The 16,415-nt window shown below is 37.8% G+C and overlaps 1 long non-coding RNA gene across 2 annotated transcripts; it reads right to left on the bottom strand.

Annotated features, from left to right (window-relative positions):
• Window positions 1–1,561: 1,561 nt before the first annotated feature.
• LOC147003539 (uncharacterized) lies at window positions 1,562–16,057 on the bottom strand. Of its 2 annotated transcripts, none has more exons than XR_015048015.1 (3): window positions 15,521–16,057; window positions 11,487–11,657; window positions 1,562–1,948 (listed from the first exon to the last, which is right to left on the bottom strand). It is a non-coding gene; the product is annotated as an uncharacterized LOC147003539 (long non-coding RNA). The 2 variants fall into 2 exon arrangements; XR_015048014.1 differs by lacking the exon at window positions 1,562–1,948 and adding an exon at window positions 3,876–6,621.
• Window positions 16,058–16,415: the final 358 nt, after the last annotated feature.

The raw sequence follows: 16,415 nt of genomic DNA, 5'->3' as shown, positions 1-16,415 counted from the left end.
AGATTATTCCTGCTTCCCATCAAACCTGTTCCTATCATGCTATCCTACTCAGAAGTGTTTATCATCTCAATGATTCAAACAGACTTCAACCGTTCTGTCTACATCTTAGTATTTACTTATAGAAGTAAATAATTTAAAAGCAACTTTTAACCAATATCTTAAAGTAGTTTCTACTTGTGTGTGTGTGGGTTCACGAATGCTGCAGATACACAGTTATGAGCAGCCTTTCAGCTGTCTTGATTTTCTCACCAGATACAGTAGACCCAGAACCTCCCAGCTGAGGACATTGCAGGACTTTGTTTCACTCATCCATGGTGTTTGGTGATGCATGAAGATCTGTATAATTTCAGCTCCTGCCTTGTGTAGCACTGTGTTTTCTCACCATATATTGTTTTTCACCACTCCATTCCAGAATGTCTTTAGTTTGAGTCTTAGAGATTAATCAACCGCTCACGCTGTGTTGTATCTTCCTTCACCCTAGAAGGCTGTATTTCATATATTTACATCTTGCTCTTTGTCTCCTTATTAATGACACTGTAACCTTCTCTTCCCATCTTTCCTCCATTTACAACACAGCAGGCTCCATCCTTGCTCTATTTTCTAGCTGTGATACTGTAATGTGTACCCTGCATTTATGCTTTGAATATACACACAGAACATGTATCTAATATATTTCAATAGAAAATGTTTCTGAAATTACTAAATGGTTCATTTTAAAAAGAGTGCCGGACATATTGGACATACTCAGTGTGGGATTTTTAAATAAATTCGTGAATACCTGAGAATGGTATAGGCAGTGCTCCTATTTTTCTGATGAGGGAAAATTAGTCTTTGAGATGTTACCAGTATGACAGTGATGGATGTGTATTTGAATCCAAAAAGAATGACAATAGAAGCCATTCTCTTCTTTATCACATTACTTTCTTTCTGTATCATCACATAAGTTAATTTTAATTTCCCAGAGAGCTATATTAAAGAAAATATAAAGAATTCATAAAAATGTAAATCCCTGATACAGCATATCAAAAAAACATACTATAATTTATATGAATATAAAAGTGTCATCTAATGAGATGGGTACCTATTAATATTCATTGTGCTCTCAGGTTCTTTCTTTTCTTTATTCGAACATGTTTTCTTATGGTTGTTGACAGCATGCCTGAATCCTGAAAGCCAAACCAGATGTTGCTAGACTACAAGCATCTCAACAAATTCAATATGGATTCCCAATGGAATAAATCAGTCCATCTGAGAAACCACATCTTTGGAGGAACACACATGAAGTTGTTTGTTCACCTATGTGCAAATTCTTTGCACCTTATTGATGCACTTTTATTTTCATTCCTTGTTTCTAAAAATCTCTCCAATCTTTTGTATGTCAGATGGCAGGATAACCCTAACATGTGGTGTCTTAACTCTTTTTTTTTTTTTTTTTAACTTTGGAAATTTTGTATTTATCATTTTTAATTTTATTGCTTGAAAATTCCATACATGTGTATAATTGATTTAATCAAATCCACCCCCCCACTCTCTCCCCTCCAGTTACTTTTATTTTCTCCACATCACTTCCCCCTATTTCCTGTATTCTTTTAAAATCCACCAAGGGTCTGCTTGACGCTGATAGTATGCACATAGTTCCGTTCACTGGAGCATGAGCAACTTATTAGGGATCACATCCCTGAAGTAAACTGATGCCTGCCACACCTCCAGGACATCAGCGTCCAATAGCTTTTCAGATAGGGGTGGGACTTCAGAAGGCCCATCCCTATCGGAGTTGGGTGTTTAGTTGGCTTATTCAGGTTTTGCGTCTATAGTTCATGGCTACAGCAGCCTTGTAGTGTCTGATAAACATCATTTTGCTGGAGTGCTCCCTGATTTCTATCTCTTATCTCCCACTCTTGAGATGATTCTTCTTCCTTGAAGACATTGAGAGTGACATGGATGAGCCCTGTAAGATAGAAAGCTCTTGGTATCTTTCAATATCTTAAAAGAAAATTCAAATGCATTTGGCACGTTGGGAGGGAAATCAGTATAATAGACTATGTTGCTCATGTTATAGTTGTGGATTGTTTGATTTTCCTTTAAAAAATATTTTATGTAGCCACATGGTGATGCAAAGTTCAACTTCAATTAAAGTGAACTATTTTTTTAATTTATTTTTAATTAGGTATTTTCTTCATTTACAGTTCCAGTGCTATCCCAAAAGTCCCCCATACCCGCTCACCCCACTCCCCTACCCACCCAAATTCTTGGCCCTGGCATTTCCCTATACTGAGGCATATGAAGCTTGCAAGATCAATAGGCCTCTCTTTCCAATGATGGATAACTAAACCATCTTCTGATACATATGCAGCTAGAGCCACGATCTCTGGGGGGTACTGATTAGTTCATATTGTTGTTCTGCCTATAGGGTTGCAGATCCTTTAAGCTCCTTGGGTAATTTCTCTAGCTCTTCCATTGGGGGACCTGTGATCCATCCAATAGCCAACTGTGATTATCCACTTCTGTGTTTGCTAGGCCCCAGCATAATCTCACAAGAGACAGCTATATCAGGATCCTTTCAGCAAACGCTTGCTAGTGTATGCAATGGTGTCAGTGTTTGGAAGCTGATTATAGGATGGATCCCTGGGTATGGCAGTCCCTAGATGGTCCATCCTTTTGCTTCAGCCCAAAACTTTGTCTCTGTAACTCCTTCAATGGGTGTTTTGTTCCCAATTGTAAGAAGGGGCACAGAGTCCATACTTTGGTCTTCGTTCTTCTTCAGTTTCATGAGGTTGGAAATTATATATTGTATCTTGGGTATTCTAAGTTTCTGGGCTAATATCCACTTATCAGTGAGTATATATCATGTGAGTTCTTTTGTGATTGGGTTACCTCACTCAGGATGATGCCCTCCAGGTCCATCCATTTGCCTAGGAATATCATAAATTCATTCTTTTTAATAGCTGAGGAGTACTCCATTGTGTAAATGTACCACATTTTCTGTATCGATTCCTCTGTTGAGGGGCATCCGGGTTCTTTCCAGCTTCTGGCTATCATAAATAAGGTTGCTATAAACAGTGGAGCACGTGTCCTTCTTACCGGTTGGAACATCTTCTGGATATATGCCCAGGAGAGGTATTGCTGGATCCTACGGTAGTACTATGTCCAAATTTCTGAGGAACCACCAGACTGATTTCCAGAGTGGTTGTACAAGCTTGTAATCCCACCAAAAATGGAGGAGTGTTCCTCTTACTCCACATCCTCACCAGCAAAGCATCTGCTGTCACCTGAATTTTTGATCTTAGCCATTCTGACTGGTGTGAGGTGGAATCTCAGGGTTGTTTTGATTTGAATTTCCTCGATGATTAAGGACACTGAACATTTTTTCAGGTGCTTCTCAGCCACTTGGTATTCCTCAGGTGAGAATTCTTTGTTTAGCACTGCACCCCATTTAATGGGGTTATTTGATTTTTTGGAGTCCACCTTCTTGAGTTCTTTATATATATGTTATTATATATATAGGAAAAAATCCTTTCCCAATCTGTTGGTGACCTTTTTGTCTTATTGACAGTGTTTTTTGCCTTTCAGAAGCTTTGCAATTTTATGAAGTCCCATTTGTCAATTCTCAATCTTAAAGCACAAGCCATTGCTAATCTATTCAGGAATTTTTCCCCTATGCCCATATCTTCGAGGCTTTTCCCCACTTCCTCCTCTATAAGTTTCAGTGTCTCTGGTTTTATTTGGAGTTCCTTGATCCACTTAGATTTGACCTTAGTACAAGGAGATAGGAATGGATCGATTCGCATTCTTCTACATGATAACCACCAGTCATACCAGCACCATTTGTTGAAAATGCTGTCTTTTTTCCACTGGATGGTTTTAGCTCCCTTGTCAAAGATCAAGTGACCATAGGAGTGTGGGCTCATATCTGGGTATTCAATTCTATTCCATTGGTCTACTTGTCTGTCATTATACCAGTATCATGCAGTTTTTATCACAATTGCTCTGTAGTATAGCTTTAGGTCAGGCATGGTGATTCCACCAGAGGTTCTTTTATCCTTGAGAAGAGTTTTTGCTATCCTAGGTTTTTTGTTATTCCAGATGAATTTGCCTATTGGTCTTTCTAATTCATTGAAGAATTGAGTTGGAATTTTGATGGGAATTGCATTGGATCTCTAGATTGCTTTTGGCAAGATAGCCATTGTTACTATATTGATACTGCCAGTTCATGAGCATGGGAGATTTTTCCATCTTCTGAGATCTTCTTTAATTTCTTTCTTCAGAGTCTTGAAATTCTTATCCTACCGATCTTTCACTTCCTTAGTTAGAGTCCCGCAAGGTATTTTATAATATTTGTGACTATTGAGAATGGTGTTGTTTCCCTAATTTCTTTCTCAGCCTTTTTATCCTTTGTGTAGAGAAAGACCATTGAATTGTTTGAGTCAATTTTATATCCAGCTACTTCCCAGAAGCTGTTTATCAGGTTTAGTAGTTATCTGGTGGAATTTTTAGGGTCCATTATATATACTATCATATCATCTGCAAAAAGTGATATTTTGACTTCTTCCTTTCCAATTTATATTTCTTGATCTCCTTTTATTTTCAAATTGCTGTGGCTAAGACTTCATGTACTACGTTGAATAGGTAGGGAGAAAGTGGACAGCCTTTTCTAGTCCCTGATTTTAGTGCGAATGCTTCCAGCTTCTTACCATTTACTTTGATGTTGGCTACTGGTTTGCTGTAGATTGCTTTTTATCATGTTTAGGTATGGGCCTTGAATTCCTGATCTTTCCAAGACTTTTATCATGAATGGGTGTTGGAGTTTGTCAAATGCTTTCTCCACATCTAATGAGATGATCATGTGTTTTTTGTCTTTGAATTTGTTATATAGTGGATTACATTGATGGATATCCATATATTAAACCATCCCTGCATCCCTGGAATGAAACCTACTTGGTAAGGATGGATGATTATTTTGATGTGTTCTTGGATTCTGTTAGCGAGCATTTTATTGAGTATTATTGCATCGATATTCATAAGGTAAATTGGTCTGAAGTTCTCTATCTTTGTTGGGTCTCTCTGTGGTTTAAGTATCATAGTAATTGTGGCTTCATAGAATGAATTGGGTAGAGTACCTTCTGCTTCTATTTTGTGGAATAGTTTGTGAAGAACTGGAATTAGATCTTCTTTGAAGGTCTGATAGAACTCTGCACTAAACCCATCTGGTCCTGGGCTTTTTTTGGTTGGGAGATTATTAATGACTGCTTCTATTTCTTTAGGGGATATAGGACTGCTTTGACTGATCCAGATTTAACTTTGGTACCTGGAATCTGTCTAGAAATTTGTCCATCTCATCCAGGTTCTCAAGTTTTCTTGATTATAGCCTTTTGTAGAAGGATCTGATGGTGTTCTGGATTTCTTCAGTATATGTTGTTTTGTCTCTCTTTTCATTTCTGATTTTCTTAATGATGATGCTGTCCCTGTGCCCTCTAGTGAGTCTGGCTAAGGGTTTATCTATCTTGTTGATTTTCTCAAAGAAATATCTCCTTGTTTGGTTGATTCTTTGAATAGTTCTTCTTGTTTCCACTTGGTTGATTTCCCCACTGAGTTTGATTATTTCCTGCTGTCTACTCCTCTTGGGTGAATTTGCTTCCTTTTGTTCTAGAGATTTTAGGTGTGTTGTCAAGCTGCTAGTTTGTGCTCTCTCTAGTTTCTTTTTGGAGGCACTCAGTGCTATGAATTTTCCTCTTAGAAATGCTTTCTTTGTGTCCCATAAGTTTGGGTGTGTTGTGGCTTTATTTTCATTAAACTCTAAAAAGTCTTTAATTTCTTTCTTTATTCCTTCCTTGACCAAGGTATCATTGAGAAGGGTGTTGTTCAGTTTCCGTGTGAATGTTGGCTTTCTATTATTTATATTGTTGTTGAAGATCAGCCTTTGTCCATGGTGATCTGATAGGATGCATGGGACAATTTCAATATTTTTGTATCTGTTGAGGCCTGTTTTGTGGCCAATAATATGGTCAATTTTGGAGAAGGTACCATGAGGTGCTGAGAAGTTTTAGTTTTAGGATAAAATATTCTGTAGATATCTCTTAGATCCCCTTGTTTCATAACTTCTGTTACTTTCACTGTGTCCCTGTTTAGTTTCTGTTTCCATGATCTGTCCATTGGTGAAAGTGGTGTGTTGAAGTATCCCACTATTATTGTTGAGGTGCAATGTGTGCTTTGAGTTTTATTAATGTTTCTTTAATAAATGTTGCTGCCTTTGCATTTGGAGCACAGATATTCAGAATTGAAAGTTCCTCTTGGAGGATTTTACGTTTGATGAGAATAAAGTGTCCCTCCTTGTCTTTTTTGATAAATTTGGGTTGGAAGTTTGCGAGATAAGGAAGAAACTAAGACAAAAGTCTCTGTTCAAGGGTGAATTTTTACTATTTTGGCACTCAGTTATAAAGGAAGGGGGAGGGTCCCAATTTCTGCCAAATAATCTTGGGGTCTAGTAGCAGGGTGATCAGGTGATGGCTTCGGAACAGCAAAGTGGCAGGTTCCAGCAGTGGGCGTGGCCGAACGATTGAAGCTCCATCCAGGTGTAAACAGTGGAACCATTAATGCTGGGGGAGGGGAGGCTACATCTCCTCCCTGTTGGTAATAAAAATAAAAATAAAAAAAGAAAAGGCTGGCCTGAGGCAAAAAGTTTATCTACACTCAATAGTTCTGCCTGAATTTTTAGGGCTAAAGAAAAAAAAAAAACCTGTCTCCATGGGATTCCCTAACTTTTCTTATGGTAAACTGTATCTGGATAAGACTGTCCTTTCTATCCTAGTAAACAACTAACAGAAAAGCCCTGAGCAGTAGGCTATGACTTTATAATGCTAATTAGTCCTGAATAGGTAGCTTCCTAGTTGAATTTAAAGTAGGATGTTGGAACCCTGACTGAACAAATTTGAAATTCACTCTATTAAGAATAACACTGAGTTGATATTCCTCCGCATTTTGGATGACAGGCAGGAAAAAGGGAGAAGGGGTAATGACCGGCTCTGTAGTACAAGGCCAATTGGCTTTTTTAGGGTGGGAGGCAGTGAAGGGCTTGCCCTTCCAACAGTATGGTTTCCAACCTCTCTCCCCACTATTAATTAATTTTAAAAAGGCCACGCTTAACTGAGGTGATTAAATGAATTTTTTATCTGTAGATGAGTGGGCTTTTAACATTGGCTTGGGTGGACATTGACCCAATTTTTCTTGTGGGTGTTATCTCGACCCACACCTGTGGCTCTTGGTATTTTGGGGGGAGGGGAGGCAGAGCCTTAGATATTTTTGTTTTTTAGCTGGAATTAGATACTAACCTCTATTTTAAACCGGGTATGTCGTACAGGGAACTTAGAAATGGTCAAGTTGAACCTTTTCCTGTAGTAGTTTTTTGTATTAAGTGATACCCATACTGTATTTGTATGATTGCGAACTAGTATGCACAGTTTTGAGTACTATGCAGTTCTTAAAGGAGAATTGTCAACCTCAGATTTAGTAAGGCCTAGGCAAGAATTATGTTATTAGTAATATCACGATTTGTGGCTGAAATAGGAGTTGGAAGTATTTTTCTTCGTCCCTGTTATTTTTATACCCTGAGGAACTAAGGACTCCTTGCAGTAACAGCAAGGGTGAAAAGTCAGAGGCCAGCTAAGGGACTAAGCCCATCTATCAAAATAAAAACTAATTTTTTTTTTTTTTTAGTATTAGAAATATTTGCCTTACTAGCTCTCTTGGTAAACCTAAATCTTAAATTAGACTAAAAGTCACAAAACGTGTTGAAATGAAAATAGTAGTTGTCTCTTGTATACTCTAGGGGGCGGGGATATAAGCCTACTGTAGTCTGGCTGGAGGATGTTGATTGACCTGTTTGAAAGAAGAAAGAGATCTAGACAATGAGAAAGTAGTAATGTAAGTTTTTGGGGGAGGAAGTCTAGGAACTTTATTTAGTTGTAAATTGTAAGGTTAGGGCTAGTCTCTGACCTCTTGTGGGGGAGTTGGCTCAGAGAGTAGTAGGAAAACAGCTTTCTTGGGAGCTTTAGTTTTTAGCTGAATTTTAAGCAAAAGAGGAATTTTAGTCCTCAAGGTGATATTTATAAGAAGATTTAGAATCTGTGTTTATCTGACTAATTAATCTCTTAGCCACTGTGTTCTATCTTTATTTTGTGAAAAAAAACAAACTGAGCCCCTTTTCCAGATTAGAACCAGATCTGGACCCTTCTATTTGTTAGTCAGTGTTTTGTTTTGTTTTTTTTTTTTTTTTAACCAATGTATAAGAATTAGAAGTAACTAGATGCCAGTGGCGATCTACTGTAGACTGACCTTTAATATCTGTTGTAAATTATTTAGAACAAATAAGGTAGAGGCAAGATGAGCCTTTGGTGACCTTGGGGGATATGTTCTGAATTAACTTTGCTAGGTAATTTAGAATATAGGAATCTCTAATATTGGACTGAATATTAGACCAGTCTAAGATTGAGTTAGAATGACTGGTCACACTGAAGAAAAGAGAAAAATTATTATGACTCTATTAAATGACTAATTTTACTAAGTCAGAATATATAGTCTCTGATGAACTATTGCCATAAAGTTAAAAGGCTAGAAGCTAGTCTAAACTGGAAAAATGGCAAGCAAGGATGTATCTAAAACATGAATTTAATTTAGTTTTTTAGTCATTTTAATCAGAACACTGAGTCAACTTACTTGTCAGCTCGTCACACGAATTAGTAATATGTTTTTGTAGCGTTTTGTGGAGAGAATTTGTTTTTCCCTTCCTCAATAAGGTAGCTGTTTTAGGATTAATCTATACGCTAGTAAGTAGACCTCTTTAAGATATTATAAAGCATTTATTAAATTCTTTGACATTTAAGTTTTAAATTTTGAAAATAAAGATATGATTTAAATAGTGTGCATGGGAATGCACTAAATAGTATGTATGAGGATCCAATTTTTCTTTTTTTGTCTTTTAAGAAGTTAAAGTTTAAAATTTTATAATATCTAACCTTTTGAATTAATAACTTGTTGACAAAACATTTTAAATACTTGGCTGTAAAGGGGCAGTGACTAATTGCACTTTTAATCATTTTTCTTAAGGAGCAGTTGTAACTAGAAAGCTTAAAAAGTTATTAAGAGTCACATGTGTATAATTTATTTATTTATTAACTAGAAATATGTATAAGCAATTGTAAATTTGAGAATCAATAGTATCTGAGGGATGAACAATTTTAAGCAATTGTGAGCTCAGAGATATGGCATTGACTATTAATATATAAATTAAGGTTTGATTGTTAGTATTTTAAAACACTACAGCACACAGCTAGATTATTTGTGTTGGAACAGGGGAAACTGTGTCTTAAGACTCCACCCCACAGCCGCCAGTTGGGTCTACGTCGGTCAACGATTGGCTGGGAGGATGAGAAAAATGACTTTACAATGTTTTTTCTAGCCAAAGAATTGTCTTGGGCACAACTAATTTTTAATTACTAATTAATAACAAGTATAAAAGTTTTTTTTTTTTATTTTTTGTAAAACCTTTTGTAGTAAAGTAAAATCCTAAGTAATAAAAGGATATTGTCTCTGAATCTTATGGGTGAGAGCAAGGATTTAAAGTAAACTTCTTTTGAGAAGCATTAGTTAATAAAATACTTTTTACTTAAGAAACAATATATACTGAAAGATTAAAACTTTTGGCTTTTTGTATAGAAGCAGAAACAATAAAAATTTTTCTTACATAATGTAATGTTACGTAGCCATACCTAGAGGCAAAATTTTTTAGTGATTGCAGTTTACTAGAAGCAAAACTCTTTGAATTTAAGTATTATTAAACATCTAAATAGATCTGTAACACTGTTAAAAAGAAATTTTTTTGAACACAGGGAAAAACTTTTTCAGGCACTGTTTGTAAAACAAAAGAAAGGCCACAAGTCGCTCTGGGGCTGCCTGGAGCCCTGTATTGACTCAAACGTAAAATACTTTTTAATCTGAGCATCTTGGTCCTCCTGTAATAAGGACCGATTCTAGAGGAACAATTTAACTGTCTATGCCTCTAATTTTTGATACTCTTTTTTAAGATGGCTTACAGTTAAAACGTTTTTTACAACTTTAGTGTTGTGAAAAAATTGCCCGTACTGTAGTTTTCTGCCAGGCAGCAACTATAGGCAAACTGATTGTTTGAGGGTCTAATCTATTCACAAAGACAAACATAACTACATAACTTTGTCACAGTTTTGTATGAAGTGAGCTGTATTAGCGCTTTTAAAAGATGATTACTCTTAATAATTATCTTAATTAACAATATATGGGTGAGTAGAAAATCTTAAATTTGCAATTAAACTGCAAGCTGCAGTCAATGGAACAATGGTAGTTTTAACCATAATTTTTAAGTTTCTTGTGCAAGGTTAGGATAATACCTATAACCTTGGGAAAGCAAAACCCAAGCTTAAAACAATTTATCATCTTTAAAATCAATATTAGAAGCATTACTATCATATTACGAAGTTTGGCTGTCAATTAATACCTATGAATACTTATTAAAGAAAGTTTTAACGCTTTAATAAAGAGGCATTGTTTTAAATCTTATCTTAAATTTTACTATTTAGGATAGGAACCACATTAATTATTATCTAAACTAGAAATATCTTTAGAGACCCAGCCTCTTGGCCTGCCTTATGCCACATGTCAGAAGGACTCTAAACTTGAGTTATCAAATTTAACACTAACCATCTGTAGCAATGTAACAATTATTAATCTTAACCAACAACTTATGAGCTGATTGTGAAAACACTCAGAGCACATTACCAATAAAAAGGAACTAAATGAAGCAGTTAATTTTAGACCAATCAGAGAATATTAATTTTTGTAGCTACAATCATAGAATAAAAAGCACTTTACTATTGTCAAACACATTAATCCCATTTGTTGGCTTTTTTACCCTGAAAATAAGAGGGTGTGCACTCTCTCTTTTTTCCTAAAACGAACAGTTTTTCCAGCAGGGGCCCTCCTGCCATGTGTCTGGTTCCTGGCTGAAACACGTGGCAGTTCTGGGCTTTGCAGATAAAGTTTTTTATATCATCTTTATTATCTAACATGAAACATAGAACATTCATTCATACAGACTGGACACGAACATAGATGAATTGAACACGAGAACAGATTGGTGCACTAGACATTAGATAAGACACAAAAAGGGAACAGAGTACTCCTGCTATAAGGCCAGAGAGAACAGAGCATGGCACTCCTGAAATTTCTCTCTGCTTTTTGGGACATTTTCCTCCCTCATGATGTAGTTTTTATTAACTGCGGCAATCCGCCTATTTATTAATTTTCTTTTAATAAACCCTTTTTTTTTCTCACGCCTAAAAATGTAGCTTCTGCGAGTCACGGCCTACCGCCTGTTACAGTTCCCAGCTCCTCTTAAGCTTTACTGCTGAACCTAAGTGAACCAGCGCTCGGGTTTAACACTGTCTCAGCTTAGCCCATACCTTCTCTGGTATGAATTTCCTTTATCCTTTAATTATTTCATGGAGCTCCAAACCAGTAGTGCCTCTTCCAAAAATCCTTTGCCTTTTCTCAGCCCCACATTAGGCACCAAATGTTGTGTCTGGCCAGTAGATCACAACCTGGGTTTTAGCCTGGAGAGGCATTTTGGAAACCTGGAAGAGAAGAGGGGTTGGGCTGCATGAGATAAGGAAGGAACCAAGACAAAAGTCTCTGCTCAAGGTTTAATTTTTCTATTCCGGCACTCAGTTATAAAGGAAGGGGGGGGCCCAATTTCCGACAAATAATCTAGCAGGGTGATCACGTGATGGCTTTGGAACAGCAAAGCAGCAGGTTCCAGCAGTGGGCGTGGCAAAACGATTGAGCAGGAAGCTCCATCCAGGTGTAAAGAGTAGAACCATTAAGGCTGGGGGAGGGGAGGCTACAGAAGTTGATCTTATTCAATATTAGAATGGCTACTCCAGCTTCTTTCTTTGGACCATTTGCTTGCAAAATTGGTTTCCAGCCTTTCATTCTGAGGTAATGTCTGTCTTTTTCCCTGAGATGGGTTTCCTGTAAGCAGCAAAATGTTGGGTCCTGTTTGTGTACCTAGTCTGTTAGTCTATGTATTTTTATTGGGGAATTCAATCCAATGATATTAAGAGATATTAAGGAAAAGTAATTGTTGCTTCCTATTATTTTTGTTGTTAGAGATGGCATTCTGCTCTTATAGCTGTCTTCTTTTAGGTTTGTTGAAGGATTAATTTCTTGCTTTTTATAGGGCATGTTTTCTGTCCTGGTATTGTTTTTTTTTCTGTTATTATCCTTTGAAGGGATGTATTTGTGGAAAGATAATATGTGTATTTGGTTTTGTCGTGGAATACTTTGGTTTTTTTCATCTATGGTAATTGAAAGTTTGGATCGGTACAGTATCCTGGGCTGGCATTTGTGTTCTCTTAGTGTCTGTATAACATCTATCCAGGATGTTCTGGCTTTCATAGTCTCTGGTGAAAAGTGTGGTGTATTTCTGATAGGCCTGCCTTTATGTGTTACTTGACCCCTTTCCCTTAGTGCTTTTAATATTCAATATTTATTTAGTGCATTTGCTGTTCTGATTATTATGTGTTGGGAGGAATTTCTTTTCTGGTCCAGTCTATTTGGAGTTCTGTAGGCTTCTTGTATGTTCATGGGCATGTCATTCTTTAGGTTTGGGAAGTTTTCTTCTATAATTTTGTTGAAGACATTTGCTGGCCCTTTAAGTTGAAAATCTTCATTCTTATCAATTCCTATTATCTGTAGGTTTGGTCTTCTCATTGTGTCCTGGATTTCCTGGATGTTTTGAGTTAGGATCTTTTTGCATTTTGCATTTACTTTGATTGTTGAGCCGATGTTCTCTATGGATTCTTCTGCACCTGAGATTCTTCTATCTCTTATATTCTGTTGCTGATGATTGCATCTATGGTTCCAGAGTTCTTTCCTAGGGTTTCTATCTCCAGCGTTGCCTCACTTTGGGTTTTCTTTATTGTGTCTACTTCCCTTTTTAGGTCAAGTATTGTTTTGTTCATTTCCATCACCTATTTGAATGTGTTTTCCTGTTTTTTATAAGGACTTGTAACTGCATCAGAAATGCAGTGTTCTCCTGCATTTCTTTGAGTGAGTTATTAAAGTCCTTCTTGATGTCCTCTACCATCATCATGAGATATGCTTTTAAATCTGGGTCTAGGTTTTCGGGTGTGTTGGGCTGCCCAGGACTGGGCGAGGGGAGAGTGCTACGTTCTGATGATGGTGAGTGTTCTTGGTTTCTGTTAGTAAGATTCTTACATTTGCCTTTCACCATCTGATAATCTGTGGAGTTAGTTGTTATAGTTGTCTCTGGTTAGAGCATGTTCCTCCCGTGATTCTGTTAGCCTCTATCAGCAGACCTGGGAGACTAGCTCTCTCCTCTGAGTTTCAGTGGTCAGAGCACTCTCTGCATGCAAGCTCTCCTCTTACAGAGAAGGTGCACAGATACCTGGTGTTTAGGCCTCCCTCCTGGCAGAATATGAAGGCCCAAAACAGGACCTGTCCCAGAAGCTGTGTTGCTTCTGCCTGTCACAGAAGCTGTTAGCTTCTGTAGTCCACACTCACCTGCACAGACTAGTCTCAGAGGGATCCAGGAACCAAAATGGCTCCCCCAGGAGCTCCAGCAAAGCCCTCCCGGGCAGAGCAGACACCTCTCCTCTGGCAGTGGAGGGTCCCAGATGTCTGGAGCCCGAAACGGGGTCTGTCTCAGAAGCTGTCCTCTAGGGACCTTGGGGGTGTCCAATGACTCTGAGCCCTGGTGACCAAGTGCTAGAGCTGACTGGAAGGGACTTGTGACACTGGTCAGGCCGGCTTTCCTACTTCCCTAATGCTGTCTCAGGTAATGAGCAATTGCATAGGAATAGAAGTTGTGTTCCACTCACTGGTGGTCTTAAGATCGGGTGGAGAGTCCTGTAGGGGACCTTGGAGGTGTCCGCTGACTCCGCGCCAAAGGTGACCTGGTGCTGGCGCCTACTCGAAGGGACTTGTCCTGGCTTAACTCTTGTTGAAAAAGAACTTCCTCATAATTCTAAAGGCTGCAGATTTCACATCAGAGTATTGTACAAATCTTTGTAGGATTTTCTTTTTGGCCTGAAGATGGCAGGTTTCTTCCGTTGTCTTTGGGTCATTTTCCCTTTTTGACTCTGACTAATGCCTTCTGAAGGTCCATTAAACATGTACTGTAAAGTAATCAGGGCTGGGAATTTTGAGGTTTGCCAGAATATATTTCCTATACATGTCTTTATTGTGGCATTGCCTTTACAAAGTCTTGTCAACCAAACAGTGGCTGAATATCTCTCTAGTGTGCATTTCCTACAGAGTCTAAATATTGAACTACAATGACCACAATTGCACGTGGAAAATCATCACTTGGAGATTAAAAACAGATACATCTCAATAACTTGAATGATTGAGTCTCTTGGATAAAGCTTACAAAGTAGCTTTACAGAGGCAATAAAAGATAATTTCTTGTGTCTTGAGATAAGAACAATTAAAGGCTATGGGAAAATACATCTGTTGAATTCCTCCTGGCTCAGGCAAGTCTAACACTTAATACAGCTTTTTAATGCTTTATGATTTAGGAAGTTAGGTTATCTAATGGTAAATAATGAACTTTGTTTATCATTATCTTTTATTTGCTCATATTTTGATGATTCAAAAATGGCACCAATCTGATAGAGCAATTTAGAAGATAAATATTATCTTTATATATATTTTCCTTTCAATGTTATTTCCAGACATATCCATTTCATCATTCTCTATAATGAATTAGTGAAGCAAGTGGGTAATGTATTTTGTGTCCCCCATCAGTGACCTGGTTTAATTTTGTAGAAGGTACCATAGGGTGCCGAGAAGAAGGTACATCAATTTTTTTTAGAATGAAATGTTCTATAGATTTGGATATGTCAAATCCATTTTGTGCACTACTTCTGTTAGTTTCAATGTGTTTCTGTTTAGTATCCATTTCCATGATCTGTCCATTGATGATGGTTCAGGATTGAAGTCTCTGACTATTGTTTTGTGATGTGCAATATGTGCTTTGAGCTTTAATATATTTTTAAAAATTAATGTGGATACCCTTGTATTTGGAGCATAGATTTTCAGAATTGAGAGTTCATCTTGGTAGATTTTTCCTTTAACCAGTATGAAGTGTCCTTTCTTATCGTTTTTGGTAACTTTTGGTTGAAATTTGATTTTCTTCAATATTAGAATAGAATAGAATATTAGAGTGGCTGCTTCAATTTGTTTCTTTGGACAATTTGCTTCGAAATTGATTTTCCAGCCTTTTCTCTGAGGTAGTGTCTGTCTTTGATAAAATTTATTTATGCTCTATAGCCCTTCCTGGGAGTTATGGTGGCTGTCCTGCGCACCTATCTTAGGAAATCTTTGATCTTCCTAAACCATCCAAATTTCGTTTTGGAGGCTAAGTGCAGTGTGCTTGTGTTTATTTCACACAAAACATGGCTAGCATGTGTACCTGTTGTTTCGGTGCCCAATACGATCCTTTTCTTTTTCTCTCCGTGGAGCTCCATACCAAGCAGCGTTCCTCCAGCGTTTTTCTGTCATTCCTCAGGTCCCTGTTCAGACATCAGACTGTTGGAAGTTGACCTGCCGCTCACATGGACCTGGTTTCACCTGGTTGGCAAGCCAGGGCTGAAAAGAGAGGGGAACTAGGGGGTCAAGAGAAAAATGTAGCTAAGTCAAGGTTCCTAATCAAAGCTCAAATTTTTAATAGCAAATGTGCCTATAAACGGGGGCGGGGAGGGGTGAGGTGGGTGGGTGGGGGATGCCCATTCCGCCAATCCATTTTTCCAGCCTGGAACCAGCTTCAGGTGAAGATGTGGAGGATAGGGTGTAGTCTCTGGAATAGCTCAGCAGCCTCTCAGCAGGTAGTAGTGTCTTGATGGAGAACAGAGGCAGTGGCTGAACAATAGAGTGATCTAGGGAAGAAGGCTCCACCCTAGGTAATCTCCTTAGGTGCAGCAAGATCAAGTTCTGGTTCGGCCTGCTTCAGGCTTGGAGGGCGGGGGGGGGGGCTACACAATAATATTGGTAGATTGTGCCGCCCCACTCTAACTAATGTATAGATCATTGAAACAGAAACTAAATAGAGACACAGTGAAACTAAGAGAGGTTATGAAACAAATGGATTGAATAGATATATTCAGATTGTTTCACCCTAAATTAAAAGAATATATCTTCTTCTCAGGACCTCATTGTGCCTTCTCCAAAATGACCATATAATCTGTAAGAGAACAAACCTCAAACAATACAATATTGAAATAATCCCATGTATTTTATCAGATCACCTTGGACTAAGGCTAGACTTCCATAACAACCAAAAAACAGAAAACTTATATGCCCATGGAAAC

The sequence above is a fragment of the Mus caroli genome, unplaced genomic scaffold (genome assembly GCF_978045245.1).
Source record: "Mus caroli unplaced genomic scaffold, Mus_caroli_1 scaffold_8, whole genome shotgun sequence".
Classification (NCBI taxonomy): Eukaryota; Metazoa; Chordata; class Mammalia; order Rodentia; family Muridae; genus Mus; species Mus caroli.
The sequence above is the reverse complement of the archived record's forward strand: the minus strand, read 5'-3'. Positions and strand labels throughout refer to the sequence as shown.